Source organism: Orycteropus afer, unplaced genomic scaffold (assembly GCF_000298275.1).
Source record: "Orycteropus afer afer isolate SDZICR_OR568_19922 unplaced genomic scaffold, OryAfe1.0 scaffold00133, whole genome shotgun sequence".
Classification (NCBI taxonomy): Eukaryota; Metazoa; Chordata; class Mammalia; order Tubulidentata; family Orycteropodidae; genus Orycteropus; species Orycteropus afer.
The window spans coordinates 2,910,488-2,921,713 of NW_006921720.1; the positions used below are offsets into that span (position 1 = coordinate 2,910,488).

Here is an 11,226-nt window from a genome sequence, read left to right on the forward strand (position 1 = left end):
GGAAACCCAAGGAGGGGTCACTATGAGTCGGGTCCGACTCAACAGTACATAACAACAACATAGTACAGCTTATAGGGACAAGGTTATACAAATTTCTTAGCCATAACCAAACACCTTGAGGGACCGAGTCACTGGAGTTGAGGGCTTTAAGATCATAATCTCGTGGGACATCTAGATCAATTGGTATAAAATCATCCATAAATACAATTTTCCACATCCTACTTAGGTGAATAGCAATTGGGGTCTGGAAAGCTTTCAAGTCGCATCTAAAACACAACTGTTGACATCACTTCGCCCTCCAACTGCGATAGCTGCAGCTCGTCTTTGAGCGAGTCAAGCGCCCTTAGCTGCGAGCGGAGCGGCTCAGCAGAACCACTCAGATCGCTGGATCACCCCTTTCCGCGGCCTCTCCATGGCGACCTACAGGCAGAGCTGCACGCCAATGTGTATTCCTCCATCAAATGCTGACCTTGGCAAAGCTGCTAGAGATATTTTCAACAAACGATTGAGTTTTGGCTTGGTGAAACTGGATGTGAAAACAAAGTCATGCAGTGGAGTGGAATTGTCAACATCTGGTTCATCTAATTAATACAGACACTGGTAAAGTTACTGGGACCTTGGAGACCAAATATAAATGGTGTGAGTATGGTCTACATTCATAGAAAAATGGAACACTGATAACACCCTGGGAACAGAAATTGCAATCAAAGACAACATTTGTCAAGGTTTGAAATTGACATTTGATACCACCTTCTCACCAAACACTGGAAAGAAAAGTGGTAAAATCAAGTCTTCTTACAAGAAGTGTATAAACCTTGGTTGTGATATTGACTTTGATTTTGCTGGACCTGTAATCCCCAGTTCAGCTGTCTTTGGCTATGAGGGCTGGCTTGCTGGTTACCAAATGACCTTTGATAGCACCAAGTCAAAGTTGACAAGGAATAACTTTGCAGTGGGCTACAGGACTGGGGACTTCCAGTTACACACTAACGTTAGTGATGGGACAGAATTTGGACGATCAGTCTATCAGGAAGTAGGTGAAGATCTTGACATTTCAGTAAACCTTGCTTGGACATCAGGTACCAACTGCACTCATTTTGGCATCACCACTAAGTATCAATTGGATCCCACTGCTTCCACCTCTGCAAAAGTCAACAACTCTAGTTTAATCAAAGTGGGCTATACTCAGACTCTGAGGCCTGGGGTGAGGCTTACACTGTCTGCTCTGGTAGACAGAGCATTAATACTGGAGGCCACAAACTTGGGCTCGCTCTGGAGTTAGAGGCTTAATCCAGCTGAAGAAACCTCTGGAAATGGATTTCAGAAGATTTGGCCTTAATATATTTCCATTGTGACCAGCAGGCTTTTTTCCCCCCAAGAAGGTGATCAAAACAAAGGATGATCTAAACAAGAGCTGTATTTTAAATATTTAGACAGTTATTTGTTAGCTGCTTTCTAGTTGAATTGGTTATCTAGTTACCAATGCTGCAGTCATGCAGTCATCTACACATTATTTAAATGTATTCAGCTGTTAAATGTGCTACCCACCAATAACGAAATAGACCTTTATAAAAACTGTGCAATTGTGTGCATGTTTGTTTTTATGTTCCTTTCAATATTTGATATTACTGTTGAATGAAATGGATCATTGGATGTTTAAGATGAGGCTAAAATTTTTTGTTAAATTCAACCATCCTTAGAAATACTTTTGGTATCCCAGAACATTACAAATTATGAATAAAACAAGTATACATTAATAAATAACTAAGTAAAATGCAACTATTGCTCTCTTCCCATCCAGTGAAAAGAAGAGTAAAGAAAATCAAAGACTCAAAAATAAATAAATAAAAATAAAACCCCAATTAGTCCAAAGGACTAATGGACCACAAAAACCAGTCTCCACTAGTCTGAGACTAGAACTAGTTGGTGCCCAGCTACCACTACTGATAACTCTGATCAGAATCATAGTAGAAGGTCCTAGACAGAATGGGAGAAACATTTAGAACAAAATTAAAAAACATGAAAAAGACCAGACTTATTTCAAACATGAAAATCACCAGAGTGATTTGATAGAAACTGGTGTAACCCCTGAAGCTATGCCCCTTACATCCTCTTCAAACTTGAAACTGAACCCACTCCCAGAGATCCCCTTTCAGCCAAACAATAGCCAGGTCTATAAAGTGAACAATAACATCCTTGAGGAGCATATCCCTCAAAACTATCCACCACATAAGACCAAAGAGGTGGCATTTTCCTGAACAAAAGTTCAGAAGGCAGGAATGATGGGCAAATAAAACAGGGAACCCAGAGAGTAGGTACGAAAAGTGCTGTTACATTGAGAGGATTGTGACTAATGTCAGAAAACAAAATGTGTATAAACTCTTGAAATGGAAACTAATTTGTTCTGTCAACTTTCACCTAAATCACAAGAAAACGTCCAAAAGAAATCATTTAGGTTTCTATACAACAGCAATGATAAATCTGAAAGGGAAATTAGGAAAACAATTCCATTTACAATAATATCTAAGAGAATAAAATACCTAGGAGTAAATCTAACCAGGGACATGAAGGACTTATACAGTAAAAACTACAAAACACTATTGAAAGAGATTAAAGAAAACTTAGGTAAGTGAAAAGATGTTTCATGTTCATGGACTGGAAGACTTACTATTGTTAAGATGTTAATACTACCCAAAGCAATTTATCATTTCAGTCTAATCCTGATGAAAATTCCAACAACCCTCATTACAGAAATAGAAAAACCAATTCTCAACTTTATATAGAATGTCAAGAGGCCTTGAATAGCTAAAACAGTGTTGAAATAGAAGAACAAAGTAGGAAGACTCACACTTCTTGATTTTAAAACATCCTCTACAACTACAGTAATCAAAACAACCTGGCACTTGTATAATAATAAACAAGTAGACCAATGGACTAGAATAGAGAGTACAGAAATAAATATGCACATCCATGGTCAACTGATTTTTTACAAGCGTACTAAAAGTTCATTCAATGGAAAAAGAGGAGTCTCTCCCATAAATACCCAAACCAAACCCACTGCCGATGAGTTGATTCTGACTCATAGCAACCGCCATTGGGTTTCCAAGCCTGTAAATCTTTATGGAAGTGGATTGCTTCATCTTCCTCCTGTGCAGCAGCTGGTAGGTTTGAACCACCAACCTTCTGGTTAGCACCCAAATGCCTTACTCACTACACCACCAGAGCTCCTTTTCTCCCATAAGTGGTATTGGAAAAATTGGGTTTCCACATGTGGAAAAAGGACACAGAATACTTGGCTCACATCATCCACAAAAACAAATTCAAAAATGTGTTAAAGACCTAAATGTGCAAACTAAAACCATAAAATTCTTAGAACAACAAGCAGGGGCAATACTGTCAGGCCTACCTTTCAGCAGTGGATTATGTAATATCATAACAAAAGCACAAACAGTAAAAGATAAAAAAGCACAAAAAGTAAAAGATAAAAGATAAATTTTTATGGGACCTCATAAAAATTAAAAACTTTGTTTATCTAAACATTTTACCAAAAAAGTGAAAAGGCGAGCTGCCAAGTAGGAGAATATCTTCAGATCCAACAAGAATCTAATAACCAATATATGTATACAATTTCACAACACAAAACAAATAACTCAATCATAAAATGGGCAAAAGACTTGAATAGACATTTATCCAAAGAGGATAATCAGATGGCCACCAAACACATCAAAAGGTGTTCAGCATTATTAGCCATCAGAGAGATGCAAATGAAAATCACAGTGGGATATCATTATATTTTCACTGAAATGGCTAAGATTTTTTAAAAAAGAAAATAACAAGTGTTGATGAGGATGTGAGGAAATTGGAACCCATATACATTATTGGTGGAAAATGCAAAATGGCACAGCCACTCTGGAAAACAGTGTGGTGCTTCCTCAAAAAACTAAAATTAGAACTACCATGTGACCCAGCAATTCTACTCCTAAGTGTATACCCAAAAGACTTGAAAGCAGAGACTCAAAAGAGACTTGTGCACCAGCGTTCACTGCAGCAGTATTCACAATAGCCAAAAGGTGGAAACAACCTAAATGTCCATCAACAGATACATAGATAAAATATGGTACATACATGTAAAGAAATACTACTCAGTCAATAGGAGAAATGAAGTCTTGATACATGTTACTGTATGGATAGAGCTTGAAGACCTTATGCTGAATGGAATAAATCAACCATAAAAGGACAAATGTTGTATGATTTCATTTATATAAAAAGACAAGAAAAGGAAAATGTATAGAGATCAAAGTTTATTAGCAGTTACCAGATGTGAGAGGAAGAGGGAAAAGGGGGGTTAATAGTGACAGAAAAATCTCATTGATTAAGGGTAGAGTGCACAGCCAATTATTGTAATTACTGCCAATAAGTTGTATAACTATAAAAAGTTGAATTGGCAAAAGTTGTGTGATAGACATATTTACAACAACACACACACACAAAAGAGTAGTTGCAGATGCTACTTATGTACATGCAAACATCTCATGGGATTTGGTTTCTTGGATTAGAAGTTTAGGGTCATGGGTTCATGGGACATCCCAGCCAATGAACCTAATAATTAGTTAGAGCTTCTATTCTACCTTAGTTTTTTGTGTAGTGCCGAGAGTCTTAAAAGCTTGCAAGTGACCGTCCAAAGCACAATACTTGGTGTCTATGCACCTGGAACAACAGGGGAAGAAGGAAAGTCAGTAATAGGAGTAATAGGTAGAAGTTATGGAATATGTGGCTAATTGCCTCCAGGAACAATTGCCTCCTTTGCCATGAAACTGGAACTGGATGGTGACCACATACCATCACTGAACATTTTGATCAAAGAATTCATAGAAGAATCCTGATCAAAAGTGGGAAAATGCTGAACAGAATTTCCAATTCAAATGGCTATCTGGAGCCATGGAGGGTGGACAAGCCCCTGAAACTAGTGCCCTAAGATCATCCTTAAGCCTTAAACCAAAATATCAGCTAAAGTCTTCTTAAAATCTAACAATACCATGGTTTAGCTTAACTAGTAAATATGGTCATCCTTGAGTATTATGTCTTTTAAGAACTATAAATAAGGGATCAAATTGACAACAACAACTCAAAATATTAGGTACAAACTTTAGGGGGCTGTGATTTTTTAATCAGGGAGTAACAACTCAGAAAAGGAGAGTGAGAACGGTTGCACAACTCAAAGAATGTAATCAATGTCACTAAATTGTGCATGTTGTTGTTGTTATGTGCCATCGAGTCGGCCCCGACTCATAGCGACCCCTCCTTGGGTTTCTGAGGCAGTATCACTACAGAAGGAGGATTGCCCAACCTTCCTTCCGAGGAGTGGCTGGTAGGTTTGAACCGCCAGCCTTCTGGTTAACAGTCTAGTGCCTTAGGCATTATTCTACCAGAGCATGTAGAAACTGTTAAATTGGTATATGTTTTGCTGTATATATTCTTAACAAAAATAAAATATGAAGAAAAAATTCTCGAATTGCTGCTTAGGACAGCACAGCACTATCTTCATAGGCTCCACATTTACTACCCCAGTGCCAAATTGCCTTTTGCTTCCCAGTAGTGTCTCAGTATTGAGTCTAGACATCTTTAGTCTTGTTTTTGCTCTAGTGCCTGAACTATTCACTCTAGGCTCACATATTAGATTCTCTTCTGACTCCTGTCACTAGCTTATGCCCCCTGGCAATATGTTCCCACAGGCAGTCTACCAGCAATAACCTCTTTAAAAATCCCAGTTGCAGACAAGTCAATTCCAATTCATAGCAACCTCATGTGTCAGCATAGGACTGTGCCCCATAGGATCTTCAGTGACTGATTTTTTGAGAGTAGGTTGCCAGATCTTTCTTCCAAGGCACTTCCAGGTGGACTCAAACCACCAGACTTTCAAGTACTTTAAACATTTGCATCTTCCAGGGACTCCAACAACTTCCTGACCCAATAAGTACCAGGACTCCAGGCGAGTTCCCTCAGAAAGTACATAATGATTGAAACCTGATCATTTATAGGGTTGGTCAAGACAACCTGTAAGTGACTTGATGATCATTACAGACAAGTGTGATAGGTTTTGTTGTTGTTATGGTTGTTAGATGCCATCTAGTTGATTTTGACTGACAGTGACCCTACATGACAGAGTAGAACTACCCCACAGGGTTTTCTAGACTATAATCTTTATAGAAATATGTCACCAGCTTTTTCTCCTGCAGGCAAGTTAGGTAGATTCGAACTGCCAACTTTTCAGTTGGCAGCCTAGTGCTTAACCAGTGTGCCACCAGGGTTCCTTGGGATAGGGTTAGGCCTAGAAAAGATCTGGCTGTTTTTTGGTTGGGTGGGTGGTTGGTGGGTTTTTTTGTTTTGTTTTAATGAATTTTCTGGGGAAGGAAGGGATTTATCCTGTGCATATGCAATTTTAGTAATACTGTTTGGAATGTCTTTCAGTCTACAAATTCAACATGTTGCTATAGAAACAGATCTCTATCTGAAACATATCCAATCAGTTCTGAAATTATCATTCAGAAGACTTTCATAAATTGGAATGGATCCAACAGGTACTCAGAATGTCAGTATTCAAGCACTAAGCTGCATTTTCTCCTTTGTTAAATTACGCTAATGATAAGAAATGAGGAGAAAGAATCCAACTTAGATATACATAGAAATACAAAAATATTCAATGTGAGAACATTTCATCTTGATTCAATTATCCTTGAAACATTAAAATAGAGCAACATACAACGTTTAGAAAACAGGGTTATGTTTCAAATTACTAACCAATAACAAGAATGCAATGTGAGGGAAACAGCTCATTTAAACAGCATATTCTTCTCAGCAAAAAACCTGTAAATTTATTTATTGGAAGAATTTCAATTTTTAGAGTGAATTTTCAATACTATCCTTGCTCCTCTTGTCTCTTTGAAAATATTATAACCACTTAAAATGATTAGGAGCTATGTAGTACATGTGAGGGTCATTATAGACCCAGAATAAGGAGAATCTCCAGAATTTGGGGATAAGATCAGAAATGTTTTTATAATAACAAAAATAAGAAGAAATCTAATGAAATGAGCCATCAATAAAATTAATCCACCTCAAATGATGATTCATTCAAATGTTGTTATTGTTATATGCCATCAAGTCAGACCCGACTCATAGTGACCCCTCCTTAGGTTTCCGAGGCAGTATCACTACAGAAGTAGATTGTCCCATCTTCCTTCCGGGGAGTGGCTGGTGGGTTTGAACCACCAGCCTTCTGGTAACAGTCAAGTGCCTTATCCACTATGCTACCAGGAATTAAGTGTTTTCCAAATCCCTTCCTGGAGTCCATATTACTTCACCAAAATTTCATCAGGAAAATATCAATATAGAATCTTTGGAGTTGTGTTGTTCAACAGAACTTTCTGCAATGATGGAAATGCTCTATAATCTGCACTGCCCAATAAGGAAGCCGCAGAGGAGGTATATTGATTACTTAAATGTGTCCAGTGTGACTGTGCAGCGTAGTAAATTACTTAATGTGTCTTTTCTACCCATAAGTCTTTATAAACTCTTAGGTGGAATTTGCCATGAGCAACTGAGGAGCTCCTGATTGCTAAAGTTGTCCAACTGCTGTATTTCTGTTGGGAGTGGCACTAAACAATGTTCTGGGAGGTTCCTGCTTTCTCTCAGGTGTTTGGAATTCTGTTATGATTGGCTAGTTTGGCCACTCTGCCGGGCTCAAAAGGAGGCCTCCTAGAGGCAGAACTTGCTCTCTCTCTGATTGCTGGCTGAGGAAGGACGCGCTCCTGCGAGACGCACACTGGTAGGAAAGAGATGCAAGAGACATGCATTGCTGAGAGAGACACCGAGAGACACGCACTGCTGGGAAAGAGACTGTGAGAGACTGTGGAGAGACGGCAGGCTGGGGAGAGAAACTGAGCATTTTTTCCCTAAACTTGAATTGTAGCCTGGTGCTTCCCTAATAAACCCCATAATCTGTGAGTTCTGTGTGGCCATTGCAGTGAATTAGCGAACCCAGGAGAGAGGTGGTGGGTGCTTTGGGAGGAACTGTTGGAGAAAGGGCTGGAGGAAGGCAGCATATCTGGCCTTACAGGAATAGGCCTTGGGTTACTGATGGTGATCCTGTCTTCCTCTTGTAGGGTTAGAGGAGATCGGAAGATGTGGCCTCCTTGTCCTTTTTGCAGACTGAAACTCTGAAATTTTTTAATATGTTAATTAACATGTGGCTAGTGGCTATCGTATTGAATAGCACAGCTTTGTAGCTTAATACTGAGTTGATTATGTAGTCAAATTAATGTGGTACAAACTTTGGCTTTACTGCTCATTTCCTTGCTATGCCTCTCTCCATTGTTGGGTTGTTATGAAGACTCAAGCATTAGTATACTTTGCTTTATAAATCTTAGTGATTGGCATTATTATATCTCAGTTCTACAATTCGCTAGCCATGTAACTATTGGCAAGTGACTTAACCTCACTAAGCCTTAATAAATTAATCTGCAAAATAAGGGTAATAATACTACTTCATAGAGTTGTGGTGAGGATTAATATGAAATAATACATGCAAATATTTTGCACATGTCCATCACATAGGTGCATCATACATGTTAGAAGTTATTACTAAACCATTATCAAAGTAATACCTCGACAAGATAAATTTTTGTAATTTGTAGGTAACACTAGGAGCTCTGGTAGCAAAGTGCCTAAGGCATTTGACTGCTAACCAGAAGGCTGGAGGTTCAAACCCACCAGCCACTCCTCAGAAGGAAGGTTAGGCAATCTACTTCTGTAGTGATCTGCTTCGGAAACCCAAGGAGGGGTCACTATGAGTCGGGTCCAACTCAACGGCACATAACAACAACAACATAACAAGATAACTAATAAAAGTACTGAGAACAAAGAGGGTTAATATCTAAAAATGTACATATTTAGTCTCTAAATCTACTATTTTAGGAAATTTTAGAAAACACAACATTACATAAAGTACATATCCATTAGCCAACAGAGCAATCATGACATCACAAGTCATGGAGTCTCTGAAAGTTTAATCAAAGTGGGCTGTACTCAGACTCTGAGGCCTGGGGTGAGGCTTACACTGTCTGCTCTGGTAGAGACAGGGCATTAATGCTGGAGGCCACAAACTTGGGCTTGCCCTAGAGTTAGAGGCTTAATCCAGCTGAAGAAACCTCTGGGAATGGATTTCAGAAGATTTTGGCCTTAATAATAATAATAAGCAAGAAAAGGAAAATAACATCTTAGTGTTATGGAAAAAAATTTTTTTTTTCCTCAAAGACTTCTGAATGCATCTCAGTAACCTCCAGGAGTCCCCAGACACTTTGAGAGCCATTGCCTAATACAATTCTGAGTTTGGTTGGTGTAAAGCAATTATTTCACCAGGTCCTATCTATCCTTATGGTAAACTAGTAACACTAAGGCAAATCAAAGTTGTTAACAACAAAATTTAAGATTTTAAACCAGTGATGATTCCATCAAGATTTGTAAAACACATGGAATTCAGCTGGACAATTTGATACTTTCTCTCTTTCTTATTTACAACGTTCCTAGTCAATTATCTCTTTACTATATTTTCATTTTGTCTTTCTTATTAGGAAGTTACTCTCTCCTTACTTTCAGTACTGGTTGTGCGAAAAAGTTAGGTAGAACAAGTATTTCACTACAGGAAATCTTGTTTCAAATTATTTCAAAATATTCAGAGCCAACCAATGACATTCCAGGCTCTAAATAAAGCATAAGTATAACCCCAATTTTAGATATCTCAAAAGATTTTTTTGCATGAATTGTTGAATGAAAACTCTTTTGCTCTGTAAACCTTCACCCAAATCACAATAAAAGTTAAATATATGTATTTTTTAAAACTTTTTTCTTTATATTTCTTTTATCTTGTTTTTGTTGAGAGTACGCTCAGTAAAACATACAATTCACCAGTTTCTCTATGTGTAATTTAGTGACATTGATTACATTCTTTGAGTTGTGCAACCATTCTTATCCTCCTTCTCTAAGTTTGTTCCTCCCTCATTTACATAACATCACTGCCCCTCAAGGTTCATTTCTAGTTTTTTGAGTTGCTGTTGTTAATTTGAAACCATATAGCTAGTTCTTAAAAGATCATAATGCTCAAGGAGGGCCTTTTTTACTAGTTAAGCTAAACTATTGTTTGGTTTTAAGATAACTTCAGGGCATATTTTTGGTTTGAGATTTAAAGATTATCTCAGGATACTAGTTCAGGGGTTCATCCACCCTCTGTGGCTCCAGAAAGTCTAGAGTCCATGAGAATTTGAAATTCTGTTCTGTATTCCCCTCCCCATGCCCCTTTGGTCAGGATTCTTCTGTGGAATCTTGGCTCAAAATGCTCATTAATGGTAGCTAGGTACCGTCCATTCTTCTAATCTCACGGCCAAAGAGGCAGTTGTTCATGGAGGCACATTCCATATCCTCCTCTTACTCCTTGTTTTTCTTCTTGTGTTGTTCCAGCTGACTGGAGAGCAATTGTTGTACCTTGGATGGTCACTTGCAAGCTTCTGAGACCCCAGGCACTACACAACAAAGAGGTAGACTAGAAGCACTAAACACATTATTAGGCCAATTAACTGGGATATCCCCTGAAACTATGACTCTAAACCTTCATACCAAGGAAATAAATCCCATGAGGTGTTTGACTGGACATAAGCAGCCTCAGCAGCTACTCTTTTTGTTTTGTTTCCCAGTTCACCTCTTTACAGGTGTACAACTTTATTGATAGCAATTACAATAATCAGCTGTGCAACCCTACCCTTAATGTGACTTTTCCATCATCATTAACCCCCTTTTCCCCCATTCCCTTCTACCCCTGCTAACCACTAATAAACTTTGTTCTTCATACATTTGCCTTTTTTTCTTTTCTCATATAAGTGAAGTCATACAAGATTTGTCCTTTTTTGATTGACTTATTTTGTTCAGCATAATGTCTTCAAGCTCCATCCATATTACAGCATGTATCAAGACTTTTTCTATTGGCTACTATTCCATTGTATGTATGCACAACACTTTGTTTATCCAGTCATCTGTTAATGACATTTAGGTTGTTTCCACCTCTTGGCTATTGTGAATAGTGTTACAATGAACATTTGTGTACAAGTCTCTTTTCGCAACTCTGCTTTCAAGTCTTCTGGGTATATAACTAGGAGTTGAAATGATGGGTCATATGGT

At 38.3% G+C, this 11,226-nt stretch overlaps 1 pseudogene; it reads left to right on the plus strand.

The window, feature by feature from the left end:
• Nucleotides 1-412: 412 nt before the first annotated feature.
• On the plus strand, nt 413-1,290 carry LOC103200645 (annotated as a pseudogene).
• Nucleotides 1,291-11,226: the final 9,936 nt, after the last annotated feature.